At 46.3% G+C, this 15,256-nt stretch overlaps 1 protein-coding gene across 9 annotated transcripts in view; it reads left to right on the plus strand.

Annotated features, from left to right (window-relative positions):
* The first annotated feature begins 1,767 nt into the window (after positions 1-1,767).
* Sytl2 (synaptotagmin like 2) overlaps positions 1,768-15,256 on the plus strand; it is a 99,774-nt gene continuing 86,285 nt past the window's right edge. For 2 of the 9 annotated variants that reach the window (XM_085682991.2, XM_085682993.2), the window contains exon 1: positions 1,793-2,166. The gene's annotated coding sequence lies outside the window, so the exon portion shown is untranslated. Of the gene's footprint in view, positions 2,167-12,057; positions 12,083-15,256 lie in introns of those variants that run through there. The other 7 variants (XM_048435161.3, XM_048435163.3, XM_085682989.2 and 4 more) reach the window with 6 other exon arrangements.

Raw genomic sequence — 15,256 nt, forward strand, 5'->3', positions numbered from 1 at the left:
CATGTGTATTTCAGCTTTTATTATGACAGTCCTCCTTGTGTGGGTGGTACTTTTGCACACCCAGTTACATCAGTTATCCAAAATTGAAATTATTTGCAAAGTAGCCTCTTTAAAGGTAAAGGGAGTAGCCGGGTCAGTCCTCTTTTGGAACCTAATACTCTCTCACTAGACCCATGAAACTGTTCAGTGTTGAGAAAACGCCAGAAGATGCTTCTTGAAACCTAGTTCAAGGACTCCAGCAGAACTGAGGAGGATAGAAATACGGGGAAAATTATTTATGGGAATGGAAGAGAAAGGAGACCCCACCCTAGGTTTGGGTTTGACGCTTCTTTCCAGCTGAGACTCAAGGATTGCTTCCAGGCATTCTCCATTCCCCACCCCAGAACCTACAATTTTCTACGAGTCATCCCAGCACCCTCTCATAAAAGCCTAGTGGCTCCTGGGTTCATCAGATTGCAAACCCATCTAGGGCACCTCCAGAGCCACACTGTAATCTCATTTATAGAAGGAGGATGGAGAGAGAGTCGGGGAGGGTCCCTTGGAGACTGGTCAGGCAGTGAAATTCCAAAGGCATCCACCATCCTGTAGAGCCACCGTTAAGACTTCACAAGAAGCTCACCCCGCGCTCTCCTCGGGCAGGTGAGCTTTATTCTTGGGTGCGTTTGATTCTGTGTTTAACAAACTCCTGCTGCCCTCCATCCCCAGCTGGTCCTGAAATCCTTTTCTGCAAGGAAGCCAAGGATCTGGTTTTCACCGGAGTCCAGGTCTCTGAAAGGTTAAGGGAGCGTCTCAGGCTGCTTGAAACTGTACCTTGCTGACAGAACAAAGCTGTTGACTGCCAACATTTTTGTAAGTCTGGGAGGAGAATTTTAGAAGAACCAGAGGCAGACCTAATCCAACCTTAGCTGGCTGGATCACACTAATCCTGGGAATAAGGAGGACAGAGATGTCCTTAAAAGTTCTGGAGTTTGCTTGGGCTGACCCTAGTCCCCCATACCTAAAAACTGGACATAGTACACTTCTGTCCTTAAAGGTGTGCCTGCCTTGGCCAGGGCCTTCAGGAGAAGAGACCCTTCAGCTCTTCGGGCCTGCGTGCCCTTTCCACTACATATCACAGTCACTGTGTATCCAGGCTCTACACTGTTAAGTGTGTGTGTGTGTGTGTGTGTGTGTGAGAGAGAGAGAGAGAGAGAGAGAGAGAGAGAGAGAGAGAGAGAGAGAGAAAGAAGAGAGAGAGAGATTCTCCTTCCATGGTGGAACGAGGAATCACACTCAAGGTTTTGGGATTATGTGGAAACTGCTTTTTACCACCGAGCCATCTCACTGGCCCCGTCTTAGTACATATTTTTAATATACTTTTTTTTTTTTTAAAAGAGTCTCGTTCTCTAGTAGAGGCTAGCCTCGAACTCAAGGCAATCCTCCTGCCTGCCCCCTCCACTGGTCTCCCAACTGCTACCTTTAACCACCACATTATTTAATCCCAGCTATCCCCATAAAGAAAATGACCGACTGCAAGACATCCCTTCTCCCTGCACGATGGTGACAGTCTCCACGTTTCAGATGGACGGACCCTGCGCTCCTTATGCATTGGATTTTTTTTTTTAAGTACCGTTTCCTTTATTTGTATCAAAAACTGATTATTTCCCGGACAAGTAGAGGAGGCCTGGAAGGGAGCGCAGGGACTGGCGATCAGCAGGCGGCGCGGCAGGCGGGGCGGCCGGGGCGTGCCCTGTGCTCCGGGGAGGGTCCCGCGCTGCCCTCTCACTCGGCCCGCCCCGGCCGGACAGCAGCGGGCGACACCTGGGCGGTGCAATCGGCTGCCAGCCCCGGCCGCGGAGGGCAGCTCGCAGGCAGAGGAGGTAGGCAAGCGGGGCGCCCACTCCAAGAAGCGGCCAGAGAGATTGGGGCGGAGACGCGGCTCGCGCTCTGGGTCTAACTTTTCTGCGCATTGGCCGTGCCACCTGGACTGGTTTCTGCCTCGCCCCCCTCGGCCCGGGTCTTGGTGTAGCTGGAGGGAGTTGGTGTAGGGAGGTTTTTGTTGTCCTGCTATTCTGACCTCGGAAACGTGAACGGTGTCGGCCACCGGCAAGCTTCATTCCTTAGTTTCTCCAGTAGTAAGACTCATTTCTGCTGTCTTCGCCGCGTCCGCGAAGCTGGGGACCCCAGGTAGGTGGGACTATGCGGGGCGGTCGAGATGGGGCGGGGGAGGACTTTGAAGGACTGATCCCAGACCCGGGGCTGGAGGCTGACTGACCTGGCTGCAGAGCAATCGCTCCAGGGTGCTCAGGTGAAGACCAGCAGAGGGTAGGTCTTTGCACAGGTGCTGCGAAGGGACTCGCGAACTCGAGTCTGAAAATTAGCGGATTTGTTTTGGGGCAGTTTCCCCTACACCCAACCAGACCTCTTCTCTTGACGAGTTAAGTCACAGGGGTGGAATTTGCCCGCTTTAAACTGCAAAACCGAGGGTAACAGCTCGTAAGACTCTATCCAGCAGCCGATAGGAAGTGGGGTAGGAAGTGGGTCTCTGCTCTCATCGCGCCTCCTCCCTTTTCCCTTTTCCCTTTCCTCCTTTATAAGTCGCTGTTGCCCATGAGGGGCTCCATTTCCTGCATCATTGAAAAGTTCTAGTATGTGACCACCAGCCCCCGGGACTCCAGGCTGTGGACTCCGTGTTCAGAGGGGATTCTAGACACATGTTTTGAATCACCGCCTCTTAGGAGCAGTGTGCAGAGGAAGGCTGTTGAGATTCATACAGACGCTGGCGGGTAGAAGGGGTTCAAACTGTTGTCCAGCCTTCCCTTCCCCCTTTGACAGCCCTTCGGGGCGAGCTAGCATGCTGGTCTCTGTTGTCTGCAGGATGGAACAAGGAGTCAAATTGGGCTAGCTGAAAGAAGCTGAGGGCTAGAATCAGTTTCTGTAGCTCTCTAGTACATGCCCCCACCCGCCCCACAAACAGCTTCCTGCACCTCTGTGGCTCTGCCCCCCATCTCCCCCTCATCACCTCCGGAGTGGCATTCATTTGAAAGCAGATTCTAGGACCCCACTGTGTCCAGGAAGAAGAGAGGGTTTGGTGAGGAGGGAGGAGCGATGCTGAGTCTTTACTGGACATTTCCTATGGGCCAGACTCACCGCTCTCTGTATAACAAGTGTAACTTCTCACACAGCCTCTGAAGGTTGATACATTGTATCTCGTTCTGCAGTTGCGATGCGGAGGCTCATGAAGATTGTTCCTCTTATTCTAACATAGCTCATCGTTGGCACAGCTGGGGTTGCAATCTAGTCTCTAATTCTAAAACCTTTTTACTTTGTTCTCTTCTGTAAAGATAAGCTGGAGCAGGTAAAAACCAAACAAGCAAACAAGCAACCAACTCACCCACCCACCAACCGCACTATCGAGCTCTCGCTAAGTGCCAGGTACAGCGAAAGCATCTCAGAGGTCCTATTGGCATCTCTGGTCAGGAAGGTCCATCAGTCTGGGGCAAACAGCGACTGACACTGCCTCTCACAGAAGCCCTGTTCCAGAAGGCCGTTCCAATCCACTCAGCTGCTGCTGCTTGGGTGGGGCCGGAGTTCTGTTTGCTTTATCCTAGAAGTGGTTTGGGGTCTAATGAAAGATTGATTGTCCGAACCTGATTCGTTAGACTTGACCGTTGGCTTGTGAATGATCCCTCTGTCCCCTAAGAGGCCCGATCCAGGCTTTGCTCAATAAACACTTGTGGAATGAATGAATGAATGAATTAGCACCTTGTGCAGAGTGATCTGCGGCCCCAAGGACGGCAAAGCAGTGTGGGGCAGCCTGGGCCTTTTCCTCTAAGCCCATGACGCCAGCCATAGGGTGCTGTTTCTTGGGCAAAGGAGGTTAGGGTAGCCTGTGCCTTTGTGGACTTCCAAAATTCCTCAGCTAAAAAGTTTACACCCGTTTTTATAGTTTTATCGAATTTTAAAAGAAATGGCTCAACAAGAAAAATTTGGCTTAAGAAAAAAACCCTTACGGGAAAAGTGGTTTGGTATTTAATGAGGTTGCCATGCTTTCAGAGAGCAAGGGGCATGGAAGACGGTACTGTTTGCTTTAGCGCTTTCAAATTTTTCTCGTAGAAGGATCCCTAATGGGAAAGAAGACCAAGGGGAGACGGGCACAGGTGAGCTCCAGGAAGCTTGGTCGTTGCCTCAATTACTTAGAATGTTTTCATCATATATGACCCCCAGCTTAAGTGTATATTACATGTTTCCCTGGGCCAGTGAGATGACTTAGCCGATAAGTGAGCTTATCATCAAGGGAGACTACCTGAGTTTGAGCCCCGGAACCCGCATGGGGGAAGGGAAGAGCTGGCTCCTGCAAGCTGTCTTCTGACCTTCATACACATACTGTGGCACATGTACACACATGGGCGCGCGCACACACACATGTGACAAACCAAGTGAATTTCCAAGATTTTTTTCCTCCAAAGAATACTTGAATAAAATTAATATTCAGGTAGAGCAGGGGTTAGGAGAACCCAAAGAATCAAGTCTCTGGTCTGGTGACTTAGAGAACAAAGTGTTCCATTCTCTGTTTATAGAATTGAACTTTTTAACTCTGCTAGAGAGACAGTTCTCTTTTCCCATTTTCCAGAAGGAAGAATATGTGTTAAAAATAATTTTTTATTGTTTGCTTTTTATTACCTAAACTATTATTGCAGAAAAGATAAAGACAGAATACTACTATAAATAATAAAGAAAATATGTATCTAGGCTTAGAAATAGCAAATGAAAAACTTCGCATGTAGTTTTCTAAATCTTTTCTCCACATCTACAAATAAGTTAGAACACACACACACACATACACACACACAGCACACACAGATATACCTTAGTTTTGGTTGAATTCCTATCAGTGTTTAGAGCCACCTGAATGCTTCTAAAGAAGACAGAGAATGAATGATAAACACTTAAAGAATCATAAAGTGTAACCACAGTGTGAGCCCAGTGTATATCACCCCACCCTATAATTCTCCTCCGACATTCAGTCTCTGGCAGAGAGAAGCGTCCGGCAGTGGGGCTGCCTCAGAAGTTCCAGGGTCAAGCTGTGCTCCTCCTTGCTCTATGTCTCAAATGCAGCAGGATAGCTCGCTCTTCTTTGCCTCGATGTGCAAGATCAGGGCAGAAATTATAAAGCTCGTTTGTAAAGCTAGAAGGAAGCCCCTCCCCCACCAAAGGTCACTGCCAACCAGTGCATTTTCTCACCTGCCTGACCTCAGACAAGGCAGGTTACTTCTGTGTGGTTGCCCTTTGGGGAAAGGAGATAAGGATCCTCCTCACTTGAGTCAGGGTTTCCTCACCCTGACAAAACACCTGGGATGATCTGTTGTTAAAGAGGTAAGGGTGTATTTGGCTGTGGCTTCAGCCCAGGTGGGCTCTGTGGCTTCCAGGCCTGCGGTAGGGCAGTGGGAGTGTGTGGCAGAGGGGAAGGAACCTGGGCCTCAGTTTCCTCTGCGAGTGAATGCCTTCAAGGCCTTAGGTTCCATCTACCGCGGTCTGCTTCCTTTTTAAAATAAAGATTTATTTACTTTATTTTATGTGTGGGTATTTAGCCTGCATGTGTGTTTGTGCACCATAGGCATGCATGCTCAGGGAAGCCTCAAGAGGGGGTTGGAGAGGAATTACAGAGGTTGTGAGCCACCACGTAGGTGCTGGGAGCCAAACCGTGTCAGCTGGAAGAGGAGCACTCTTCCTGATTTTTTAAAATTAATTTAATGTGTCTGAATGTTTTTGCATGGAGTATGTCCATGTACCACATTAGTGCCTGGTGCCCTTGGAGTTCCCAAGAGGTTGTCACATCTCCTGGAATTGGAGTTACAGGTATTTGTGAACTGACCTTTTTTTAATTTTAAATTTTTTATTAACATTTTTCCCTTTATTTTGCACTCTGCCCACGGTTTCCTCACCCTCCTCTTCTGGGTCCTGTGGAAGAGCAGCCAAGTGCCCCTTAGCAGCTCAGGGCTTAGCCACCGAGCCATCTCTCCAGCCCCTTAGGGCTCTTATCCACAGAACCTTCTTAATAGTCCCCCTTATCCTTCTTCTTAAAGGTTCCAATGCATCCCAGGGGTGTCACCAAGCATCAGGTCCTCCAGGGGACAGTTAGGGACCAAACTGCACCACCGCTCCACTTTCCTCCGACTGTCACATTGAGAACCAAGTGTTAGGCGTTATTTATTACTTGAATTGTATACAAGGGTGTATGCTATTAACACGTTTAAATGCAGAAAGTTTAGAAGCTTTGGCAGACCAAATGTAGTGGTGGGTCCTAGCTTTTGACCCGATAGACTTAACTATAATAGAAATATTTTGTGGAATCCGAGTCTACGTTTCATTTCTTTTCCTTTCTCTCTCCCTCTCTCTCTTTCTCGCTTCCTTTTTGTTTTAAAATTAAGAATCCAGGAATACTTGGTAGTTAATAGTTCTCCCTCTTAATCACAGTTCTGAGTAGAAGAGGCGGGTAGACCGTTTTAGAGTTTGGAGGCGGACTTGACCTTCAAGGGAGCTGTGCGCTTGCGCAGGTCGTTCTGGGAGCTGTGCGCTTGCGCAGGTCATTCTGGGAGCTGTCTCAGCCAGGTGGAAGCATGCTAGGCAGAAACAGTATGAGCGGCTCAAAAGGCAGAGTCACATAGGTGAGGACCGGGAGCCCGGAGCCACGATTCAAGGAGGCTTCTCGGGCATGCACCTGACTGCCCTTCACACACTGGAGGGCAGTTGTTTTTAGTCATTTAACTGTAAATTATTAATCTAGAACCTACTACAATGTTGGGAGGAGAAAACAGTTTGGGGATAATTTTGGAATGGTAGGATATAGAAATACAATAAAAAACCAGGGTTTTTAAAAGTCATAATGAAGTCATATGGCTCATTAAGTACTTGCCGCTTAAGTTACTGAGTATGGCGTTTTTCCGTAGTGGCCCCTTGGGCACTTGGCCATGTGCTAGAACTTTTGCAGAGTATGGGAGAGGCACATGACCACACTTGACTAGCACAGCACTTGAGGGGATGAAAAGAGAATACAGAAGATGAGAGAGAGAGAGAGAGAGAGAGAGAGAGAGAGAGAGAGAACAGCTGTTGTCAGAATAGGAATGCAATGAAAAGACCAATGTAGGGGAAGATCGAGGTCCTGAGGGCTCGGACTGGGCTGTTCCACTCTGCACCCCAAGGCTGGAACTCCATAGAGGCTTAGTGAAGTATTTCCAAATAAACTATAAATGAGCAAGTGAAAGAATGAATGAACCACTCTGACCACTCTGTTGAAGAGAAGTCTGCCAAAGCGGGGTGCTGTGCCCCTCTGATGCTTACAATAACTTCTCTATGCATATAGACCTCCAAAAGCACATGCTATAGGGTTGGGTCTCAGAGGTGAAGGGCTTGCTTAGCACACACAAGATCCCAGCATGTCCAGAAACACCAGAGTGTGGGCCCACGTGCATCCACGGAAAGACCTTGTAAGCAATTCCATGCACATCTGAGTTAGAGAAAGAACGGCATCAATTGGCCTCTGGGTGAACAGGCTCTTCTTTCCCCGCATGGAAATATTGTTTTACTGTGAGGTTTTTGCAGCACCGAGCTGACACCATTGGCTTCTGTTCAGACAGATGTGTTTTATGCTGCCATTACTCACGGCCACAGGCGCCTGGGCTTTGCTGCCGCTGGCTGAGTCACTTGGTTAAAACACAGGGCTGGGAGGCTGAGGGCATGAGCTGGAACCCAGGCCAGAAGGAGCTGTTCAGTCAGAGCTCTGGGTCTTTCTGCCAGGGATCTGCTGGGGAAGAAGGTAGATGTGGCAAGCTGGATTCCTCAAGGGTGGATTCATTACCACTGCTGGTTTGTAGACTAGTCATTTGAATTTTGGAAGTAAAGGGTTCGGATTTTCAGTGTGTTGTTTTCCAAATGTAGGTTAAGGTTGGTTCGGTTTTGTCATTGTGGAAATGTTCAGGGATTGCATCTTGAGAACTCTGTTGTCCCCAGATCCTAACTTGTTACCACATCCTATAGTCTTTTATGTGTCCCTAAGATGGCTGTGATCCTATCTGCCTCACCACATGGCAGAGAGACTCGGATAAGTTGTATACCTAATGAAAATCAGTCAAAACAGACACTGTTGCTGAGGGGTTGGCCACGAGTCATCAGTTAAAGACTTGCTGGTTCATACCTATCCCGAGCCTTTCTGATTTAACTAGTTTCCATGTGATGTATTCAAGGAAACTCATGAGCAGTTAAAACCACAGACACTCTATCAGCAAATGTGATGCGTCTTTTGCGTCAGTGTTTTCATTGGTTATATGGGGTTCATCTTCCTCAGTTCCTTTAAAAGCGTTTGACCTGAGCTGAGGTGCGTTTGGTTGCTAATGCCGCATAGTACATTGACTCTGATTTCCTTAGGATGCCCTTTTCAACCCTGGGATACAAGCAAATGATGACAGTGGCATCTGACATTTACTTAGTATTTATTATGTATCAGGTACTATTCCAAACACCGTACCTATATAAATTTGTCAATTATTGAAACAGTTTGTTACTGATGATAGTTTTGGTTCCTCTCATTGGAAATCGAGGCACAGATACATCATATAAGGTCACCTGGCTTGCAAGACAGCAAGCAGAGATTTGAACTCTGGTATCCTGACCTCAGAGCCCATGGTCCAGACCATCAGAAGACATTTCAAAGTGCCTGGTACCTGCCAGTACCTACTGGCATCCTGTCCTCTTGCTCATGAATGCAGGATACAGACTGTAACTCACGTTACAAACTGAGTTCTAGGTGCAGAAGGAGGGCTCATAGCTTGGACAGCGTTGAGACGACAGAAAGGAATATTTGAAAATGGGTGTATTGTAAAACTTTGGAAATTTCTCCTATAGAGAGATAATAATAATGGAAATAGTTCAGGGAATATCTAGGGTGACAATAAACTACAAAATATGAGTCAGCAGCCTATCAATACTGCACCCCAAGAGATGGCTCAGCAGGTAAAGTTTGCTGCCAGGTCTGATGACCTGAGTTCAATGCTAGGGACCCTAATGGTAAAAGGAGGGAGCTGACTTCCAATAATTGTCCTCTGACCGACAAATGTGTGCTGCGGCACATGCCCGATCTCAAATCAAACACATAGACTCTTAAAAAAGGATCAGTAGTGCTCTAAAGTAAGGCAATTCCCATGCAGTGCTTACAGCATGAAAAAACAGTACTGCTTACATTAAGTAAATCATATCATTTATGGTCTTTAGAAGAGGAGACCTTGTTTCTTCTTTCATTTTGGTGAGCTATAAATAATAACCGGAAGAAGGTGATAAGCAGAACATTTCTTTAAAAATTTATTTATTTTTATTTGTGAGTGTGTCTGTCTGTCTGTCTGCACCACATGTGTGCCTGATAACCGTGGCAGTCAGAAAGAGGGCCTCAGATGCCCTGGAATGGGAGTGACAGGAAGCTGGAAGCCACCATGTGGGTGCTGGGAGTAAAACTTGGGTCCCCTGCAGGAGCACAAGCACCCTTCACTGCTTAGTCACACTCTAGTCTCCAGAAGAGCTAGTATTTACCGAGTGCGGTGTTTACTCCTTATCAGCCTTTCGCTTATCTAATTGGAAGGCGAACGCTCAGAAATTATATACACCACTTTCATTAAAGTGTAGTCATTGTCTTGCTAGAATCCTGGGACACTTTGTCAACTGATGGTTCATGACAGACATTTTTCTGAGGCTCGCCCATAGATACTTAGAAACTGGGATTCTGACGCGTGGTATCTAGCGACATGATAGGAGAAAGGTTACAGTAAAGAAGGTATTTCTGGTTAGGTCATTGTCAAATATGCGTCTGGAAGCCCATGTTTCCCACAAGATTAACTGGCAGAAGAGTAAACTTGGCTTTGGAGTCAGGTTACCTTTTGGATCCACTCAGTCGTTGGTTAAATTGAGCAGTACCTGAGTCTCTCCAAGTCTGTTTCCTTTTCTGAAGAGCTACTTCATGACCTCTCAGTGTAAGATACAGTAAAGTAGTGCTGTACCTTCCGTGTAGAACGTGCCATGTGGGGTGCTTTCTGTCATCACCCCCAAAAATCAAAAGAAGCCAAGAGAAAGGGGAGATAGGGCAGAGAAGAGTAAAAAGGATCAGGAGAAGGGCAGAAAGGTAGCAGTGTCCGTGAGTGTCGGTCCCCTTCTGTCTTTTCATGTGCATGTATGTTCATATGTGTACATGCATGTGGAAGGACATGCAATGTGAAACCAGAGGCCAACACCAGGTACCTCCCTCTATCATTCTCCACTTTATTTCTGGGCAGGCTCTCTTACTGACCCTGGAGCTCATTGACTGGTCAGCAAACACCCGAATCCCCCTGCCTCCACATCCTCAGCCCTGGGTTATAGGTGTGTGCTGCCACACCCAGCTTTTTAATGTGGGTGCCCGGACTCTAAGCTCAGGTCTAGGTCCCCACGTTAGGGTGACGCTCTACTGATGACTATCTCCTTGTCCTTTCCCCATTTCTTTCATTTCTGCCCTCCTTCATTCCTCTTGGCTTCTTCTTTTGGTTCTTTTGGGTGACAAACATAGAGGAACAGTCATGGTGCAGGTGGTGAACATTTTGGTAAAAATAAACACAGCCAGCTTACTGTGAGATTGCCGAGAAAAGCAGCTACCGAGAAAAGTTGGAGTGTGACAGATGAAGTAGATCTGCTGGAGTGGCATTTTGCTAGGTTGGGAAGGGGGCAAAGAGGAGGACAGTTACAAAGATGTGTCACCTTCAGAGGCGTAGAGACAGGAAGGACTGGAGATGGGACCGTGGAGAAACCACTGAGTTGTCCCACGAGGCTGTTAAGTTATGGCTGGAGGTGCCGCCAGTGTGACAAAATGACAGCCAAAAGTAAAATCAGGCTTAATACCTCACCCTTTATCTTCAAGGATACAGGGCTTTAGGTGAAGCTTCTCAGTATTATGGATCAAATGACTATCTTGTTAGGACAGCTCACACCCGGAAAGATGGACAATGCACTTGATGTTGGTTGGGATAATTGAACTTGTAGGTACAGATGAGGCACCATGTTTCAAAGATTTTTTTTTTTAGTTAATGTTAATATGTGTAGAGGTGCTACTGGTATTTAATTAAAGATTGCTTCAGGAAGGTACATGATGTATTGAAAAATGATGATCCCTGTATTTCAACTTACGGGAATCACATTGAAGCCATTTTATTTTTTAAAAAGGCAAATGTGTTCTGTTTTGAAGCTAAGCTTGTTTTCTGTTTTATTTATTTATGCGTCACTCGATTGGTTGAATATATATATGCAGGTGTGTGAAAGTATTGAGTTACTTATTTGGAATGGACACTGAACTCAGGGCCACTCATATGTTAGACCAGCATTCCACCACTGAACCCTTATTTGCTATTTCAAATAAAGAGCAAGGTGTCCTTTTGGCAAAACTGCTGAGGCTTAAACCCAGAAAAAGAGTATGTAAGGACCCTTTTATACCTCCCAAATCAAGTTTAAGATTCCAGGATTAGATACCCACTGCATGAATTTGGATGGTGCACTGTATGGTTCCTTGTGCTTAGAAGGCACTGTTGAGGCTAGCAGCTTCTCACCTCCTGGCAGGAGAAACAGAGAGACTCAAACTCTCACTAGTGGGAAGTTACAAGAACCTGTGTGGCTCTTCTCCACAAGCAGTTAGGACCACACTCAAGGACATACAAGTGTACGTTTGTGTGTTTCTAGGACCGTGTTTATGTTTTCCAGAGTGTTGTCTGCTCTTTTCAGACCCCGGGGAAAACCTGACCTATACCTGGAGCTCCTTAGGGAAAGCCACTGGGGAGTTAGCCTTGGTTACTTGAGGCCCGGGGAAAGAGGCTCGCTTGCCTTCCTACAGGAGCCAAAGTATGGCCAGCAGCCAAGGGTGTGGAGGAAGTGTACCGCCACCTGTCAGATCCTGCCAGAGACAGATGCCCTGCCTTGGAATTGAGCACAGCTGTTTGCTCAGGGAGTGAGGAAGCAAGGGATGGGCGGAGCCGTTTGTTTTTACCTTTTTCTCTCAGTCTCTCCTCAAGACGGCTCTCGGAGCAGGCAGAAACTAAAAGTAAGCTTTGGGCTGATATTCAGTGCATAGAGGATATAAGGCATCCACTTTAAGCTTCTAGAGGCACCCAAAAATTGAACTACTGGGACGCTCAACCTCTTTCTTGGACCGAGGCCCGTAGTCTAACAGGGTGAATCAAGCAGAGGCTTGATCCTGTGATAGATTCTGTACCGGTCTCTTTTCTTTGAGACCAAGGCATTACAAATGATGAAATTCCAGTAGGAACGCTCAGGTCTTTGAGAGTGTATGCATACAATTCTAGTTGTTTTGTTTTATTTTATTTTATTTATTTATGTTCTTTTTTTATTTTTTACTGATCTATACATTTTTTCTCTGCTCCCTTCCTTTTCTCCTCTCTCCCATTACCCCCATGCTCCCAATTTAACTCAAGAGATCTTGTCTTTTTCTCTTTCTTATGTAGATCCATGTGTGTCTCTCTTAGGGTCCTCTTTGTTGTCTAGGTTCTCTGGGGTTGTGATTCATAGGCTGGTTTTTCTTTGCTTTATGTCTAAAAGCCAGTTATGAGTGAGTACATACTGTATTTACCTTTCTGGGTCTGGGTTACCTCACTCAATATGATGTTTTCTAGATCCATTCATTTGCCTGCAAATTCCAAGATACAAATTTTTTTTTGACCACTGGGTAGTACTCCATTGTGTAAATGTACCACATTTTCTTTATCTATTCTTCGTTCGAGGGGCATTTAGGTTGTTTCTAGGTCCTGGCTATAACGAATAATGCTGCTGTCTACATAGTTGAGCACATGTTCTTGAGAATGCTCAAAATTCTAGTTTTACATGCATTGGTAGTATTGGTTGTTCTTCATTGAAGCTGCTATTAAACTATAAATATGTGTGATAAAAGGGTATGCCTTGGCCTAGTGGGATAAATATCAGATTAAGGGATCTATTAATTCACTCAACAAATACCGTTTCCTAATTGTTTGAGGCTCAGAGTCCAGTGGGGAAGACAGACGTCTATCATTATTGTGCAGTGTGATCTTACTAGTCAGGAGCTAGCAGTGGTATGGTAAGGATCCCTGGAAGAGAAGACACTTGAGGAAGAGACTTGGATGAACAGCACACGGAGCATTCAAAGTCGTAGAGAAATAATAAGTTAGGCAATGGAGTCTGGTTAAAGCAAGGCTGGCAGGAGCTGAGGCCAGGCAGACTGGAGTGGACTCATTGGCCATGGAGAGCTTCACATCATTGAGACTGATACTTGTTTCAGTGAAGTTTGGCCTTCTTTCGTCGAGTGCTTCCTGGCCCCATGGCTCCCCCACTTCGCTGGCTTTAAACCTCCAGAGCTAAGGGTTCCTCCCCGGGTCTTCCTGGTCCACTGCTGTGGGTGGTCTTGTCCTTCTCCAGGTGGCTCAGTGTTTGATTCATACCTCCTTCCTGGTGTTATCACCCACTGCTATGTTACCCATCCTTACACAAGCACTCTATCGTCCTTCTTGGTTTGATTGCTTTTAGAGGCAGGGACTTGGGGAGCTCATTTCCTCAATTCCCAGCATTGAAAGACCAACAGTGGCAAGGTACACTGAATAAATTTAGCTCGAAGCACTGAGTTATGCTTCTTATAAAAATTTAGAGGTTAGTAAATACTTCTTTTGAAAAATATTTGTTTTTCATTGTGTGTGTGTATGGGGGCACTGTACCTGCAAATAGCAGAGGTGTCAGATCCCTGAAGTTGATGTCACAGCCAGTTCTGAGCCGTGTGATATAGATACAGAGAAGAGAACTTGGTTCCCTCACCTTGTCTTCTATAAGAGTCGTACACACTCTGAGCTGCTGAGGCATCTCTCCAGCCCACCAACAAACTATTCTTAACTGCGTATTTATTTTTCTTCCCAGGAAAGCTGAAAAGAATTAATTTAGCAGGCCTGACATGGTTAGCCGTGTAGAGGTCTCCTGGCAATGTTGGCCCAGGGCTGCCATCTGGGTATCAGGAGGGTCCCCAGCACTCTGAATGATCAGAGCAGCTCATTCTATCTAGACTGAAAACATAGTTTATGCTGGGTACCTACTTTCCGTCAGGGAATTCTGAAAGCGGGCACATGCCTACGTGACCATCTCTCCAGATGGTCCCACACCAAATCTCTAGGGAGCTGTTAGCTGGAGATATTTCACGTATGCTGACCCCGTTCCCCCTGTGCCCTACGTGTCTCCTTGGTGAGGACCTTGGAAGCTCAGACCTGTTTGTTCCTCCAGCTTTACCGAATGTGCTTTGTCTTTGGCTGACTCAGCTTTGTCTCTGTTCACTGTGATAAATTCATAGCAGTGACCGTGACTTCATGTTGAAACCTGAGACTGCACTTGGCCATTCCTTCAAAATAACAAGGGTTGCCACACAGTGCAGATCCCAACCATTTATTTAGGTTTCAATTTTATTAGTTATTTAGTATTTATTTTCCAACTAGGGCTTTGTGGATACAAAGTGTCAGAGAGGTTACTGGTCCCTCTATAGAGATGAACTCCTTTCTTCACCCGGATGTACATGGGCACCGGGAGAGACATGCTTTCAAAGCTTTCATGGTATCCTGGCATTTTATAAGCCAATTCAGATGTCGTCCTTTGAAAATAAATGTCAGGCTTTGAAACACCAAACTCTGAGAACACTGGGGTCTCTGATGACTTTTTGTTTGTTTGGAAGCAGAGCGAGAATGGGAGGGTTCACAGACACAACACCCACCACCAAAGCTGGCCTGGAGTCAGCGTGTATAGGTGACGGTGTGGTTTGAGGTCGGGGGCCTGAACAAGGAGAAAGTAGTCACCTGGGGAGACTTAGGCATCTGCTCAAGAGCCTTATCTTCTGGGGAACCAACACAAAGACTAACATAGTATTTGTATGGCAATATACAGCTTTCAAAATGCCTTCGCAAGTTCTATCATTTGATACCAGATTATCTTTATCAGGTGGGTAATATTATTAGTTCAAAGATGAGGAGACTGAGAAAAAAAAAAAAACCGAATGTCTTCTCCAGATGAACAGGGTTAGTTTCAGACAGAACAATCCAACTTTTCTATTTTAAATTTAGATCTGGAGAAGCTTCGTCTCTGTGACGTCTACTAGAATACTGATAGATTCCAGCGCTAATGTGTGTATCAGTCAAGCTTCATAAATGAAGGTACCGGTGAGTACGTGAAAGCATTAAGGCTAGGTTTCCACTCT

Source organism: Myodes glareolus, chromosome 24 (genome assembly GCF_982192425.1).
Source record: "Myodes glareolus chromosome 24, mMyoGla1.1, whole genome shotgun sequence".
Lineage (NCBI taxonomy): Eukaryota > Metazoa > Chordata > Mammalia > Rodentia > Cricetidae > Myodes > Myodes glareolus.